Below are 18,393 nucleotides of genomic sequence, written 5' to 3' on the forward strand. Positions count from 1 at the left end.
GAAAGAAAAAGTGGAAAGTTACCAGATCATGCTGGTGGCGGGTTGGTTACGCTACGGTACACGATTAAGGTGGTTGCTCAACATGGCAATGAGTACCCGCGAACCCGATGGGTAAAAACTCTATTGGGTAAGGGTTTGAGAAAGTTAAATACCCATGGGTTTTTAAATGTGATAAAAATTTAACCTTCGGGTAAGCCGGGTATGGGTACGGGGAGGCAATACCCATACCCGTGTACCCGCCTACCCATCGCATATTAGTACATCTTATAGGTAGGTCCCCTATGTCATTCACTAAGAAAAGGAAAACCCTAGCCTAACCCAGCCGCAGCCTGCACACAAAATGCCCTCCCCTCACCCACCCATCGCTTCCTCACACTCATAGAACGCAAACACCGTATCTCCATCTCACCTCGGCTGAAATGCTAAATAAACATGCTGAAATGTTGTGTTTCATCTACTGAAATGCTGAAATTATACATTGTACAATTTGAATTGAAAGGTGACCGAGATGGGTATTACCCGCACCCGGTCGAGATTGGCAATTTGAATTGAAAGGTGACCTAGATGGTTGTGAAAAAAGTTGATCATGTATTTAAAATATGTTAAAGAACTATTTGAAAAATGTTAATCAAGCTTTAGAAAAATGTTGAATGTGTATAGGGATAATGTTGACCATCTATTAAACAAATGAAAAAATATTTTAATCATGTGTATGAAAATATGAATCAAGCATTTAAAAAAATGTTGAACAAGTATTTCAAAAATGTTAATCAAGCCCTCGGAAAATGTTAAATGTGTAGAAAAAATGTTTACCATGCATTCAAATAAATGCTAATCTTGCATTTGGAAAATGTTGGTAAAGCATTTGAAAAATGTTAATTATTCATTCAAAAATATTTGACCATGTATAAGAAAAATGTTGACCATGTATTAGGAAAATAATAACCATGTATTTGAAAAAAATGTTAATCAATCATTTGAAAAAAATTAAAGTGTGTATAGGAAGAAATGTTGATCATGGACACCAAAAATGTTAATCTTATATTTAACATATGTTAACCAAGCGTGGTGGTGATGGTGGTGCTGGAGTCGGAATACCGGCAGGGCTGCGCTAAGCGAAAAAACCATGGACGAGAACTATGCCGGGAGGGAGAGACGGGGCAGCAGCTAAGGCCAATGTATTGGGTACCTTTGCTGCGCCCCCTCCCCCATATTTATATGCATGTGGGGGGAGGCTTGGAGTCCAGCCCTACTCCTAATAGGAGTTGGGGCCAAAGGGGTAGAGGACTTGGACTCCAAGTCCAATTCTATTCCTACTAGTAGTCCCCCTTTTCCCTTCCCTAGCCATATGGGCTTTTGAGAACTTGGTGCGCCTAGCCCAATAAAGCCAGGGCTCCTCCCCTTAGCCCATGCCAGCCCTTGGGACTTGGTGAACCCACTTGTGGACTTCCGGACCCCTCCGGAACCTTCTGCAAGCTTCCCGATACAATACCGAAAAAACTGCATCATTTTTCTAGAACCCAAAAATATGACTTCTCATATATAAATCTTTACCCCTCGACCATTTCTGGGACTCCTCGAGACGTCTGAGATCTCATCCGGGACTCTGAACAACATTTGGTTACCAACATACATATCCCAATATTACTCTAGCGTCACTAAACGTTAAGCGTGCGGACCCTACGGGTTCGAGAATGATGTAGACATAACCGAGACACTTCTCCAGTCAATAACTAATAGCGGAACCTGGATGCCCATATTGGTTCCTACATATTCTATGATGATCTATATCGGTCGAACCTTTATGACAATGATACGTCTCCAACGTATCTATACTTTTTATTGTTCCATGCTATTATATTATTTGTTTTGCATGTTTTATATGCATTAATATGCTATTTTCTATTATTTTTGGGACTAACCTATTAACCTAGAGCCCAGTACCAGTTTCTGTTTTCCTTGTTTTTGAGCCTCGAAGAAAAGGAATACCAAACTGAGTCCAAACGAAATAAAACATTCTCAATGATATTTCTTGGACCAGAAGACACCTGTTGGATCTAGACTCCTAGTCAGAATACCTTGGCGTAGACGACAAGCCATTGGGGCGCGCCCTACGGCGGTGGGCACGCCCCTACCTTATGGCCTACTCCAACACCCCCTGACCTAATTCTTCGTCCTATATATTCACAAATATTCCCAAGCCACTAGAGACATCAACAAAACACATTTCCACTGCCGTAACCTTCTGTTCCCATGAGATCTCATCTAGGGACCTTTTCCGGCATCCTGCCAGAGGGGGATTGGATCACGCAGGGCTTCTACATCAACTCTATTGCCCTTCCGATGAAGCATGGGTAGTTTACCACAGACCTATGGGTCCATCGCTAGTAGCTAGATGGCTTCTTCTCACTCCCTTTGATTCTCAATACCATGTTCTCCTTGATGTTCTTGAAGATCTATACGATGTAATCTTCTTTTGCGGTATGTTTGTCGAGATCCGATGAATTGTGGATTTATGATCAGCTTATCTACAAATATTATTTGAATCTTCTTTGAATTCTTATATGCATGATTTGATATCTTTATAATTTTCTTCAAACTATTGGTTTAGTTTGGCCAACTAGATTGGTTTTCTTGCAATGGGAGAAGTGCTTAGCTTTGGGTTCAATCTTGAGGTGTCCTTTCCCAGTGACAGTAGGGGCATCAAGGCACATATTGTATTGTTGCCATCGAGGATAAAAATATGGAGTTTACATCATATTGCTTGAGTTTATTCCTCTACAACATTTCATCTTACTTAATGTGTTACTTTGTTCTTTATGAACTTAATACTCTAGATGCAGGCAGGAGTCAGTCGATGTGTGGGGTAATATGTAGTAGATGCAGGCAGGAGTCGGTCTACTTGGCACAGACATGATGCCTATATTTCACAATCATTGCCCTGTATATCGTTATAACTTTGCGCTTTTCTATCAATTGCTCGACAGTAATTTGTTCACCCATCGTATTATTTGCCTTCATGAGAGAAGCCTATAGTGAAACATATGGCCCCTGGGTCTAATTTCCATCATATTAGTTTCTGATCTACTATTTTGCAATCTTTTACTTTTGCAACCAAAAAACCCAAAAATATTTTATCTTTTGTTTATCTATCTCTATCAGATATCACTTTTGCAAGTGACCGTGAAGGGATTGACAACCCCTTTATCGTGTTGGGTGTAAGTTGTTTGATTGTTTGTGCAGGTATTGGTGGCTTGTGCGTTGTCTCCTACTAGATTGATACATTGGTTCTATAATTGAGGGAAATACTTATCTCTACATCGCTGCATCACCCTTTCCTCTTAAGGGGAAAAACCAATGCAAGCTCAAGAAGTAGCAGGAAGAATTTCTGGCGCCGTTGCCGGGGAGATCTATGAAAAGTCAAGACATACCAAGTACCCATCATAAAACTCTCATCTCTTGCATTACATTATTCGCCATTTGCCTCTCGTTTTCCTCTCCCCCACTTCTAAAACAATTTTCGAAAAGATTTGCCTTTTTATTCGCCTTCTTTCCGTATGACTTTTTGCTCGTTTGCTATCTTTGCTTGTGTTCCCGTGTGCCTTCTATTTGATTGAATCTTTGCTTGCTAAAAATCTTTCGATATGGAACAACTTAAAGTTTTCTACTTGGATCATCTTCGATCCATATGTGCTCGTGCTCAAACCCCAACTAGTTTAGTTGAGGGAAAATCTTTAGATGAGCATGCTCATTTTGTGCGTCAGCGTATTCCAGAAAAGGGAGACTCTTATGGAATCAAATAAATTATTTGCTATGTTATGCTTCGAATCTTTGTGAACTTTGTGATTTTACTTGTTGCTCTAAGAACCCTAAAAACACCTTCCATACCTATCTGAGTTTAATGATAATGAAATCTTATCTTCTTATGAAAAGGGTGTTTACAGTTATTATGATATCGAACAAATTGAAGAATTCGTTGCTTTTAAGGGTGCTTATGAAGTTGCTTCTTTCTTTGAAAAGTATGATATTACTGTCTACAAATCTGAAAATTTTGACATACTTCAATATTGCTATCAGTACTATGCTCATAATGTCTATGTTAAGGAATTTACTGAGAGAATGACTATTTCTTTCGAAGAAAATAATGATATGCATGAATCTATTGATCATTATAATTCCGATGATTTGATTGAAATATCCTTTGATGAACATGATGCTTGCTATTCTTATGGACAAGATGAAAATATTAATTATTCTTATGGACATGAACTTGTTGTAGTTCCTTATGTTAAACATGAAATTATTTTTATTGCAACCACACTTGATAGTTCCTTCGATGAGAAGCATGATTGTAATGATGTTATTTCAAATTCTATTAAGGTCAATTGTGTTAATGATATGCAAAACCCCAAGCTTGGAGATGCTAGTTTTGTTATGTCCACTACTTGTTGCAATGATCATGATTGGGGTGATTCTTCTTATGATCTTGAAAATTTATTTAAACCTCATGATGAATATGTTTGCTATACTATTGAAAGTGGGTTTGGAAGAGTGTCAACTTTAGATCCCACATATTTGGGTAATTTTCAATCTTATGAAGTTTTTGATAAAAGTGGGTTTGGAGAGGTCATGACTTTAGTTAATGTTAATCCCACTATTTTGGAAAAGTGTCAACTTCACATGCATGCGGATCTTGTTGAGAATATGTTATATGATAGCTATATTGTTAAATTTGAATATGATCCCACATGCAATTATTATGAAAGAGGACAATATGGTTGTAGAAATTTTCATGTTACTAAATCACCTCTCTTCATGTTGAGATTGTCTATGTTTTATTTTTCTTCCTTGCATATGCTAGTTTTTGCTTTCCTTGATAATTTTTTTGCTTATAAAATGCCTATGCATAGGAAATATATTAGACTTAGATGTGTTTGGCACGTGTTCTATGATGCTCTCTTTGCGCATCAATTCTTCTCTTTTATGTGAGCATCATTGAAATTATCAATGCGTAGCTAAAGGCTTTAAAGAAAAACGCTTGTTGGGAGACAACCCAATATTTTTCCTTCCTGTTTTTCAATAAATAATTCATCTAGCCTCTGGTTAGATGTGTTTTTGTGTTTTAGTTAGTGTTTGTGCCAAGTAAGACCTTTGGGATGGCTTACGGCGATAATTGAATTGATCTTGCTAAAACCAAGAAACTTTTGTGCCCAGGAAAATAATTTTCATTTTTACAGAAGAGTGCTTTTGATCTCATTCTTTTTGCACAAGATTGGTACACAAATTTCCCAGTGTGTCCTAATATTTCAGAATTTTTGGAGTTACAGAAGTATTCGAAGTTTCCAGATTGCCACAGATTGTTCTGTTTTTGACAGATTCTGTTTTCTATGTGTTGTTTGCTTATTTTGATGAATCTATGGGTAGTATCAGGGGGTGTGAACCATGGAAAAGTTGGAATACAGTAGATATTACACAAATATAAATAAAGAATGAGTTCACAACAGTACCAAAAGTGGTGATTTATTTTCTTATGCTAATGGATCTTATATGATTTTTTGTTGAGTTTTGTGTTGTGAAGTCTTCAAGTTTTGGGTAAGGATTTGATGGACTATGGAATAAGGAGTGGCAAGAGACTAAGCTTGGGGATTCCCAAGGCACCCCAAGGTAATATTCAAGGAAAACCAAGAGCCTAAGCTTCTGGATGCCCCCGAAGGCATCCCCTCTTTCGTCTTCGTCTATCGGTAACTTTACTTGAAGCTATATTTTTATTCACCACATGATATGTCTTTTGCTTGGAGCGTCTTGTATAATATGAGTCTTTACTTTTTAGTTTTCCATAATCATCCTTTCTGTACACACCTTTTGAGAGGGACTCGCATGAATCATAATTTATTAGAATACTCTATGTGGTTCACTTATATCTTTTGAGCTAGGAAATTTTGCTCTAGTTCTTCACTTATATCTTTTTAGAGCACGGCGGTGGCATTATTTTGTAGAAATTGTTGAACTCTCATGCTTCACTTATACTATTTTGAGAGTTTCTCTAAGCAGCATGGTAATTTGATTTGGTTATAAATTTAGTCCTGCTAGTGGAGTATTATGAGAAGTTTGATACTATGAGAAGTTTGATTCCTTATGATTGTTTATGATTGTTTTGAGATATGAGGATGATGATAAAGTGCATTGAATACTATGAGAAGTTTGATTCCTTATGATTGTTTTGAGATATGAGGATGATGATATTGGAGTCATGCTAGTGGAGTAATTGTGTGTTGTAGAAATACTTGTGTTGAGGTTTGTGATTCCTGTAGCATGCACGTATGGTGAACCCTTATGTAACGAAGTTGGAGCATGATTTATTTATTTATTGTCTTCCTTATGCGTGGTGGTCGAGGACAAGCGATGGTATTTTCCTACCAATCTATCCCCCTAGGAGCATGTGCTTAGTACTTTTTTCGATGACTAATAGATTTTTGCAATAAGTATGTGAGTTCTTTATGACTTGTGACACCCACGATTCAATCGTAGACTAATCATACACGCAAATGTGTACAATGAACATCAGGGACTCACGGGAAGATATCACAACACAACTCTAGGCACAAATAAAAATTAATACAAGCTTCATATTACAAGCCAGGGGCCTCGAGGGCTCGAATACAAGCTCGATACACAAGAGTCAACGGAAGCAACAATATCTGAGTACAGACATAAGTTAAACAAGGATGCCTTAAGAAGGATAGCACAAAAGAAATATGATCGAAGAGGCAAGGCCTCCTGCCTGGGACCTCCTAACTACTCCTAGTCGTCGTCGGTCTCAACGTAGTAGTATCCGTCGACGGTGGCATCTGGCTCCCAGGATCCACTATCTGGTTGCAACAACCGGAAAGGAGAAATAAGGTGGGAAAGGGGTAGCAAAGCAATTGTGAGTACTCATCCAAAGTACTCGCAAGCATCAGATCTATACTAAGTATGCATTGGTATCAAATGGAAGGTTGTATATGTCGACTGGACTACAACATGCCAGAATAGAGGGGGAAGGCCTAGCCTATCAAAGACTAGCATCTTCAAGCAGCTCCAAGCAACTTGCAGCATGTAGAAGAGTAAAGAATAGCATTTTAATATTAAACAAACATGTTGTAGAACCAACACCCAGATATCCTTCCTCAACTCCATGCGAGGAAGCAATCCCGGAGCCACATATCCATCACATATCTCAAGTGTCCATATCTAGTTATATAAGATCAGGATACAAGTTTGAACGTCCATTACCACGAACACGGTATTCGAATATATATCTTCCCTGCAGGGGTGCACCACGTTACCCAACACGCTGGATAACTCTGGCCGGACACACTTTACTGGTTTAATGCCCGGCCTCGGAAGATCAACACGTCGCAGCCCTACCTAGGCTTAGCAGAGAGGTCCCCGTCGGTCTACATCCTAAGCACTCCGGGGTCTTGGGCCCATCGCCTGCAGCACTCTGGGTCGTTTTGTGCAGGGTGGATACCAGCACCGCCTCGGATGGCCAACACGATTCGACCATGCCACAATGCTGAACTGGACGTCTAACAAAGCTTCGGCTGGTACTGTGACGTCGTGGCCCATAACTATACTCGCATGGTGGTTAGTGCGTAAATGCCAGAGGCCAACACAGAACAAATCCCCGAACCTGTTAGTGTATTGGGGGCTCGCGAGGACGAGCACAGACTTACAGTAAGGTGACCCCGTCGCCCCGTCTCGTGGACTTACGGCAAGGGCCCAGACTGCCTGGTTGTGCCACGTGGAAAACTCGCGGGTGTGCTCTCTGGGCCCACCCGACATTCACATCAACTCGCGGGTACCCCTTAGGGCCGACCCGACTTCAACAAAGGTCTCAAGTATAGTCAAGGTAACTGTGTGTCCATAACATCAAGGAGGAAAACCCAAGGAATCACCCCCCGTGGATTCCAGTCGATGTAACCATCAAGGTGAACGTAAGAGGAAACACCCTCGAGGTTCACACTTGAGGGTTGCTCGACGGAGTATTATCGGGAGTGGTCAAGCACTACAAGAAATATGTCAACTTGTGACCACCACTATTGGTCACTGAAAGGTCATGGTTTGTCATTTGCGACCTTTTTGTGACCAAAAACAGAAGGTCAAAAGCTGGCGGTCGTAAACTAACTATAGCGACCTTTCTTCTGGAATGGTCGAAGACGTTTTTGACCAAAATATGTCCATTGTGGCGTTTTGGTCACTAGCAACCTCCCCAGGCCACTTAGGCATACAGCGTGGCAAGCTGATGTGGCACAAGATTCAGCCCGGTCCAATTTGGTTTTCTACATGGGCCTAGCCCAACGATTCGGCCTTTCTATATTTTTTTCCTGTGCTTTTATTAGCTACATGGGCCTGGCCCAAGAATTCAGCCTTTTTATTTTCTAGGCCATGGCCTTTTTTATTTTATTTTTTTCCAAAATATGAGCCCACTAGTGAGGTGGGACCCAGTTGTCAGGTTCTAACAAGTGGGTCCCAGTTGTCGCTGTTATATTCTTCAAATCTCAATTTTCCAGTAAATAAATAACAATATTTAAATCCGAACAGAGAGAAAACAAAATGCTTCAAACAGAGCACGACTAATCAGGAAAAATATGGTACACATCACGAATACAATCAGAAAGAGCCAAACTTGGCACATTATTACAATCAAACTTGTTCATCCTGGTAACACAGCAAGGATGGTTCATCCTAGTAACACATTGTTACAGCAAAATATGGTTCACATCAAGTTTACAATAAACAAAAATGTTCACAACAGGTGACACAAGTATCACAGTATAACTTGCTCCAATGCTTCTCCCAACTTGTTCATCCTGGACCTCACAACAAAACATGAATGAAGGCCAGCATCTGCAAGTTATCAAGAAAAATGGTTAGAACAAGCAAAATGCGACATTTTTACCATTTAAGCATAGAAGAACAGGGTCAACAACATTTCGATCTTTGAAAATGAACCAAGATTTCAATCTTTGAACAGCAAAAAATTGATACAGTAGATCATCTGCAGTTCAAAACAACCCCTAAGAAGAGACATGTTGACACATTCATTTGGCAACATCTGTAGAAATTGAACCTCGTAAACATGCAATGTGGAATTTGTATCTCAAAGAAGTATACATACTTATCAGATTTTGATGACATTAACATGCAGTACAAGCAAAGATGGCATGATTGAACCTTGCATAGTAAAAACTTGCAAGTAAATAAGAACAACAATGCTAAGAAGATAAAACATGCACATTTCAGCCTGCAATTGTGAAAAGGTCGAATGGATCCAAATTAACATACAATTCAGAAAACAATCAATCTATCTATTATATACTTAAAACGATAGAAAAGTAACGGTGGAGATTAAGCAGTCTAAAGTTATGGTATTTGAACGGCTGGGATTAAAAGTTCCAAAAGTTTTTTATAGGTAAAAGTTCTAAAAGTTACTTAGGACATTATCCTGTACAATTCTTAGAATCCGACACGTAACTGTCACAAAAAAACAGAAGACCGTGTACTTTAATTAGGTGAAAAAATAACATGTACGTACGTCCTATCAACAGCCAATCGAAATAAGTAAAAAAAACCCTGCAAATATCAACATGTGTCGTTAACACGTACTACTACAAGTTGAGTCCAACACGGATAAGTAAGGATTAGATCACATAAAGCCAAGTCCAACACGGACCAAATAGGAACCAGATCACGTACGTGTTAAAAAGAAACATGCATGTGGTGACCGTACCAATTAGATAAGAGTTGGATTAGCATTGGATGCAACGACCTCAGGATGATGTCATCGGGTAAATAACATGTACTGCTAATTTGCTTCTATTCCGACTCACGTGGCCGGACGTCTGATGGTGGTTGTACATTGAGATTAATTCACTTCGGCATAAATAACTTAATTATTAGCAAATTTACGTAAAAGTATTTAAATAAAGTTTTAGATAAATTAATACAGGTATACTTCACAACGAACACTGACAATAATTAGTAAATATATTTATATTTCGTAGTACATGAAACTCAGTGTAAAATTATGTGAAATAAAAAATTAGAAAGTTGAATTGATTGGAAGAAAAAATAACTTTGCATTAATAATAGTAAAGTAAAAAAAGGTTTCATAGGAATAAAATTCCACAAATAGCTTAATTTATAACAATGTTTTAAATCAAATAAAGAGTTAATATTGCATAAAAAACTAATCATGTTTTAGATTATATATTATCACATAAAAAACTAATAGTTTATTAAAACAAGACACAAAAATCCATCATGTTAATTCATATACGCTTAAAAATACATGTTCTGTTGATCCATATAACAAAGACTGAGATTAAAAGATTTGAAGACTTTAATACAAGTCCTGTTAGAGATTTAAAAAAAACACATACCGATGTATATAGACATATTTTAGAATATAGATTCATTCGTTTTGCTCCATATGTTGTCCATTATTGGAATCTCTAAAAAGACTAATAATTAGGAACAGAGTGAGTACAATGATATTGAAGTGTATACACATGTTTCATTGGAAACGTACAACACATGTATACATTTTTTTTTCTAAACACAGTAGCATACACAGGTTTATTGGAACGGATTTGCTAATAGAAAAGTAAAAACCATTATGCTACTCGGACGGGAGATACCATGTCTACGTATGTGGATTGAAATTGGTGTCCGGCAATAATTTAGAACTAATACATCGTCCAGAAAAAGAATTACAACTAATACGGTCACAGACAAGAATTACAGCTAACTAATATAGTTGCATGAACCTACCAAGAAGTATATGCATGCTCAACTTGACATGACCTTAACTGATTCAAATAATATTTTTTAACATTGTAACATTACGCAACAAAAACAAACGTCTCATAGTCGCTAGAGATAATTTGGAAAGAAAATATTGGAAACTGACATTAGCGTGTAAAAGAAGGGCAAATTAAAAAAACACTAATACATCAAGACGTCCAAACAACGCTATGGAATCACATGAAGCGATGTGGGGTGGAAATCACGTTGCGTAAACCTCCGGGCAAGGGAAATTTCACGGAATACAATACAATTCCAAAAAAACAGACAAGGAAACGAACACACATGATGAAGACATGAAGTGATTTGGGGCCGAAATCACGTCGCGCAAATGTGGTGCCAAGGGAATGTTGAATACAATTTCGGAAAAGATACAAAGGAATCAGGACATCGACACACATAAAAAAGGATAAGGACAAAAATATTCACTTTCTACATTACGGATTTGTAACATGTACATTAACCAAGTACCAGGAAGCAATGCCATTTTGTAGTAAGCATCGGGAAATAATGTTATGGCAACAATGAATAGTGTTATGCATGCAAAAGACCTACAACCGTGGACACATTTTTAAGTCGATGCGAAATAACCTGAGTGCGACAAGGATTAGCTATAGAGAGACCGAGTGAGTAAGTGAGAGGTGATGTTTTACGTATATTCATATTAATGGAAACCGGTATCTATATTCACTACTAGAAAAAGGGTCAAATGTGAGACACATTAGTCCTGGTTTGTAATAGAACCGGCATTAATGTGTCCATTAGTGCTGGTTCCAACGACTAGGTGGGAGGAGCTCTTTAGTACCGGTTCGTGGCGAACCTTTAGCACCGGTTCGTGCCACGAACCGGTACTAAAGAAAGTGGTGGCAGGATGTTGTCAGAGTGGGGCCCTTCCAGCACCTTTAGTACCGGTTCGTGGTACGAACCGGTACTAAGGTCGTCCTATATAAACCCTTGGTCCACCCGCACTCTGTTCTTCCCCCTTTCCCCTCTCCCTCTCCTCTGTTCTTCCCTTCTTCCTCTCGAGTTCATCACAAAATTTGCCCCAAATTTGTCAAGATTTGCAGGCCCTCATCCATTCAAATGATCACCAATGTTGGCAACTTTGTCCTTTCATCTCTCATTGCTAGATTAGCTCTTGCATTGGTTTATATAGTGATTAATTGTGGGTTTTACTAATTTGGGAGGAATTATATGTGGTAGTATTTGATTTATATGCAATTTGAGGTCAAAATAACACTTAGGTTGCATATGTAGGTGTGGTTTACTTAGTGCCTTCTAAATCTCCGTCGTAACCACCGTCGATCGCCCGCACCGTCCCGTCGCCGGCACCACCTTGTGGTGAGCCTCTTGTTCATGAAATTTTATATAAAAAATTGATGTTTGTGTGATTTGGATATATAGTTACTCGTATAATAATTATCTTACCCGTACGTTGTTTGTTATACATACTGCCATGGTTTTGATATCCGTCCCCGTTGGCCCTCGTCCTTGTTATGATTCGGATGTGGTATATTCTCTTTTAAAACTATTTGTTGCATTTCGTGTTTATGACAAATTATGCCCATCAAGTTGACATAGATATTTTTATCTAGGAGGTATGTGAACCGGAAATTCCAACCGACCCTATTGTCGAGAGGTTAAATTTAGTTGAAAGAGAAAATGAGTACTTGAAAGAAAAATTGAAAAGAATTGAGGGGGAAAAGATGGAATTGGAGTTGCATGTTGCCGATGTCGTCGATGATCACAAGATCAAGATGGAGAAAATGCTCTTGAAGATTAGAAAGATTAGAAAATATGCCATCGATAGTGAGGCTTGGTATCATTATGTTGTTGGATCAATTGTTACCTTAGTTGCGATCTTGATCGCATTTGTTGTTGCATTTAAATGCTTTACCTAGAGAGTTATTTGTTTGTTGCATTTAAGTGTTGTATGAACTTTATGTATTAAATTGTATTAATTTGGTCTATTCGGTGTTGTGTAATGAAGATGAGCCGGCAATGGATGTACGATGACCGATGCTCTCCCCAGTTCGTTGAGGGCGTGCATACTTTTCTGCTTGCGACTGAGGCAAACAAGCGGGCGGATGGTTTTATGCCTTGTCCATGTGCTGGCTGTAAGAATGGTCGCAATTACTCTATGTCAAGAACCATTCACGTCCACCTGTTTGAGTCCGGTTTCATGCCCCACTATAATGTTTGGACCAAGCACGGAGAAAGAGGGGTTATGATGGAAGATAATGAAGAAGAAGAGGACGACAACAGCTATCCTGGCCATGGGTTCCCTGAATACGATGATACAACAATGGGGGAAGAAGCTGAGCCGGTAATGCGGAAAGAAGCTGAGCCGGCAATGCGGGAAGAAGCTGAAGAAGAGGCATCAGATGAGCCCGTTGATGATCTAGGTCGGGCCATTGCTAATGCAAAGAGAAGTTGCGCAAGTGATTTGGAGAAGAAGAAGTTGCAGCACATGTTAGAGGATCACAAAAAATTGTTGTACCCGAATTGCGTAGGTGACAAGAAAAAGCTGGGCACCACACTGGAATTGCTGCAATGGAAGGCAGAGAATGGTGTATCTGACAAGGGATTTGGAAAGTTGCTGGTAATGATAAAGGATATGCTTCCAAAGGACAACAAATTGCTCGAGAGTACGTACGAAGCAAAGAAGGCTGTCTGCCCTCTAGGGTTAGAGGTGCAGAAGATACATGCATGCCCTAATGATTGCATCCTCTACCACGGTGAGTACGAGGATTTGAACGCTTGCCCGGTATGTGGTGCATTGCGCTATAAGATCAGCCGCGATGAGCATGGTGATGTCGAGGGAGAGCGCCCCAGGAAGAAGATTCCTGCCAAGGTGATGTGGTATTCTCCTATAATACCACGGTTGAAACGTTTGTTCCAAAACAAAGAGCATGCCAACGCGATGCGATGGCACAGAGAAGACCGTAAGAAAGACGGAAAGTTGAGAGTACCCACTGACGGGTCGCAGTGGAGAAAAATCGAAAGAAAGTACGGGAAGGAGTTTGCAGATGACGCAAGGAGCGTATGGTTTAGTCTAAGCGCAGATGGCATTAATCCTTTTGGGGAGCAGAGCAGCAACCATAGCACCTGGCCTGTGACTCTATATTTGTATAACCTTCCTCCTTGGTTGTGCATGAAGCGGAAGTTCATTATGATGCTAGTGCTCATCCAAGGCCCTAAGCAACCCGGCACGACATTGATGTGTACCTAAGGCCATTAGTTGAAGAACTCTTACAACTGTGAAATGAAACAGGTGTACATGCGTGGGATGAGCACATGGGGGAAGAATTTGACCTAAAGGCGTTGTTGTTCATGACCATCAATGATTGGCCTGCTCTCAGTAACCTTTCAGGACAGACAAACAAGGGATACCGCGGATGCACGCACTGTTTGGATGATACCGACAGTATATATTTGAATAGTTGTAAGAGGAATGTGTACCTGGGACATCGTCGATTTCTTCTGAGCAGGCATCCCGTAAGAAAGAAAGGCAAGCATTTCAAAGGTGAGGCGGATCACCGGACGAAGCCTCACCACCATACTGGTGCTGATGTACATGATATGGTCAAGGATTTGAAGGTGATATTTGGAAAGGGTCCTGGCGGACAACCTGTTCCGAAGGACGCTGGCGGACGCGCACCCATGTGGAAGAAGAAATCTATATTTTGGGACCTGCCATATTGGAAAGACCTAGAGGTCCGCTCCGCAATCGACATGATGCACGTGACGAAGAATCTTTGCGTGACCCTGCTTGGCTTCTTGGGCGTGTATGGGAAGACAAAAGATACACCTGAGGCACGGGAGGACCAGCAACGTATGCACGGAGAAGACGACATACATCAGGGTCATGCAAGCTACGCTCTTACCAGAGAAGAGAAGGAAATCTTCTTTGAATGCCTGCTCAGTATTAAGGTACCGTCTGGCTTCTCGTCGAATATAAAGGGAATAATAAACATGGCAGAGAAAAAGTTCCAGAACCTAAAGTCTCATGACTGCCACGTGATTATGACGCAACTGCTTCCGGTTGCATTGAGGGGGCTTCTACCGAAAAACGTTCGATTAGCCATTGTGAAGCTATGTGCATTTCTCAATGCAATCTCTCAGAAGGTAATCGATCCAGAAATCATACCAAGGTTACAGAATGATTTGGTGCAATGTCTTTTCAGTTTCGAGTTGGTGTTCCCACTATCCTTCTTCAACATCATGACGCACGTCCTAGTTCACCTATGCGAACAGATTAACGTTTTGGGTCCTGTATTTCTACACAATATGTTCCCCTTTGAGAGGTTCATGGGAGTCTTAAAGAAATATGTTCATAACCATGCTAGGCCAGAAGGAAGCTTCTCCAAGGGCCATCAAAATGAGGAGGTCATTGAGTTTTGTATTGACTTTATTCCTGACCTTAAGCCGATTGGTGTTCCTGAATCGCGACATAAGGGCAGACTGGATGGAAAAGGAACTCTAGGAGGGGAATAAATAATATGTATGGACGGACATTCTCTCACTGAAGCACACTACACAGTTCTACCGAATTCTGCCTTGGTGGCTCCATATATGGATGAACACAAGAATTTGCTAAGCTCCAAACACCCGGAGCGGTCTGATGACTGGATTACACGTGAACAAACCAGGAGTTTCGCCAGCTGGTTGCAGACACGTACCATGCATGACACCTCTATTGAAGATGACCTATACTTGCTGTCCCAGTTACCATCTTCGAATATAATGACTTTCAAAGGGTACGAGATAAATGGTAATACATTTTACACGATCGCCCAAGATAAGAAGAGCACCAACCAAAATAGTGGTGTCCGCTTTGATGCAGAAACCAAGACGGGAAAGGAAACATATTATGCTTATATACAGGACATATGGGAACTTGACTATCGACGTGGTTTAAAGGTCCCTTTGTTTCGGTGCAAATGGGTCAATATGACACAAGGCGGGGTAACGGAAGACCCGCAGTATGGAATGACAACAGTGGATCTCAACAATCTTGCGTATGCAGACGAACCATTCGTCCTAGCCAATGATGTGGCACAGGTTTTCTATGTGAAGGCCATGTCTACCAAGCCAAGAAAAAGAAAAGATAAGGAAACGAATGCATCGTACGATGAGCCAAAGCGGCACATAGTTCTTTCTGGGAAGAGAAACATCGTGGGACTGGATGACAAGACAGACAAGTCAGAAGATTATGAAAAGTTTGATGAAATTGCTCCATTCACAGTGAATATTGACCCGAGCATCCCGTTAAATGATGAAGATTTTCCATGATTACGGCGCAAAGGGACACACGCGAAGAAAAAGTTTCACACCCAAAGATCTGGGATGTGATCGGCTTCACTATCATCACTTTCTTCTGTGTTTCACACCCTGAGGGGAATCGCTGTAATAGTTAGGGTAGTTATGTGTTTTGGCATTTGAAACGCGAAGAAATTTTATGTGCAAATAAATTCTTTCATGCCTTTACTGATTTTTAAAGTTAAGTTATTCACAAACTAGTGATTCACACTAATTTCAAATAATTCAAAATTTAAACTATTCAAATTTGAAAACTACGAGCACTAACAGAAAGTTTGTAATTTTTTGTACCTAAAGCAAAAATATTCACAAAGAAACTCTAAATACACAAAAAAAACAACACAAAAATAAATAAAGCAAAAAAAATTTAAAAAAGCCTGCCTACTAGGCCAGAGCGGCCTACATACGACTGGAACCCCAACCTGTTGTTGGGCCAGGATGCAGGCCCGCAAAGGCCAAGTGGGCCCACAGGGCAGCAAAGAACACGTAGGCCTAGTAGGCCTGCTTTGGAGAGGAGCTCGAGAGAGAGACCGCAAGGGGGTTTATAAACCAGTGCGGTCGCCCCTCGGCTAGCGAGGTGGGACTAAACTTGCCGCACCGCACCTGCGCCAGCGCACCCCCTTCAGTACCGGGTCATGGCGAAGGGTCAAATGTGAAGCACAATAGTGCCGGTTGGAATTTCAGCCGGCAGTAATGTGTACACTAGTGCCGGTTCGTGGCGGAGATCAATAGCACCGGTTCGTGGCGAACCTTTAGTACCGGTTCATGCCACGAACCGGTACTAAAGAGGCTGTGTCAGCCTCCGGTCAGGCTGCGGCCCCACCATCACCATTTAGTGTCGGTTCGTACCACAAACCGGTAGTAATGAGGTTGTGTCAGGTAAGGCTGGGGCCCCACGAGCACCTTTAGTACCGGTTCATGGATGAACCAGACATAAGCTATTTTTTAGTCCCACCTCGCGAAGTGAGAGGGACTAGGAGCGGTTTATAAGCCCTGAGTGCAGAGACGATGAAGAAGAGGCTCAATGCTCACGTTGCTTAGCTTCAAGCCTTCAGGAATACGGTAGACTACGGGGAGCTATGCGCAGTGCAGTTTACACTATTCCGAAAGGCTTGAAGCAAATTAACGAGCATTGCACCTCTTTTTTATTTTAATAACTTATTACAACTCTGGACTTCTTCTGTTATGGCAAAAACTAATTGCACGTCGACATTTCTTTTTTTAAGTTATAACTCCAGACTTTGACCATCAAGTTTTGCAGAAAAGGAAAAATAGCAGAAAAGAAGAAAAACTATAGCTGAAAAGAAAAAAAATATATAAAAAAACTACTCAGAAATAAATAGAAGAAAATAAATATAGCAGAAAAGAAAAAACTACTCAGAAATAAAAAGAAGAAAAAATAAAGCAGAAAAGAAAAAAATTATATTTGCTATTTTTCAATCATTTACAAAATGACCGTGAAATTCAAAATCACTACAAAATGAACTATGAAATTGTTGAATTTTGGCAAACTAGATGAAAAACTACTCACAAATAAATAGAAGAAAATAAATATAACAGAAAAGAAAAAACTATACAAAAAACTACGCAAAAATAAATAGAAGAAAATAAAGCAGAAAAGAAAAAAACTATAAAAAAAATTGGGGCGCTGCCCTGTGGGCCTGATAGGCCACAGGTGTGTAATTACAGGCCTTAAAGGCCGAGCAGACTCACAGGGCACCGCGCAGAGTTTAAGCCCACAAGCCTGCTATATAGAGGAGTTCGAAGTGGTAGGCGCAGCTGGGTTTATAAACCAGTGCGGCTGTCCTTCGCCCGGCGAGGTGGAACTAAACTTTGGGGTGGCAGCGCGAGGCCTTTAGTACCGGTTGGTGGCTCCAACCGGTACTAAAGACCACCCTTTAGTACCGGTGGTTGGCTCCAACCGGTACTAAAGGCCTCGTCTTCCCGCCTCTTCGCCTGGCCAAAGTTGGCCTTTAGTACCGGTTGGTGGCTCCAACCGGTACTAAAGGCCTCTCCTATATATACAACACTTGCGAAAATTTCATTCTCCCTCTGTTTCTTCCTCTGTTTCCCCATTGAAGCACCGCCCGCGCGCCCCGATTGATCGACGCCGTCGCCGTCGCCGCCCCCGTCCTCGTCGCTGCCCCCGTCCCCGTCGCCGCCCCCGTCCCCGTCGCCGCCCTCGTCTCCGTCGCCGCCCCGGGCCTGTCCCCGTCGCGCCGT

The sequence above is a fragment of the Triticum dicoccoides genome, chromosome 2B (assembly GCF_002162155.2).
Source record: "Triticum dicoccoides isolate Atlit2015 ecotype Zavitan chromosome 2B, WEW_v2.0, whole genome shotgun sequence".
Lineage (NCBI taxonomy): Eukaryota > Viridiplantae > Streptophyta > Magnoliopsida > Poales > Poaceae > Triticum > Triticum dicoccoides.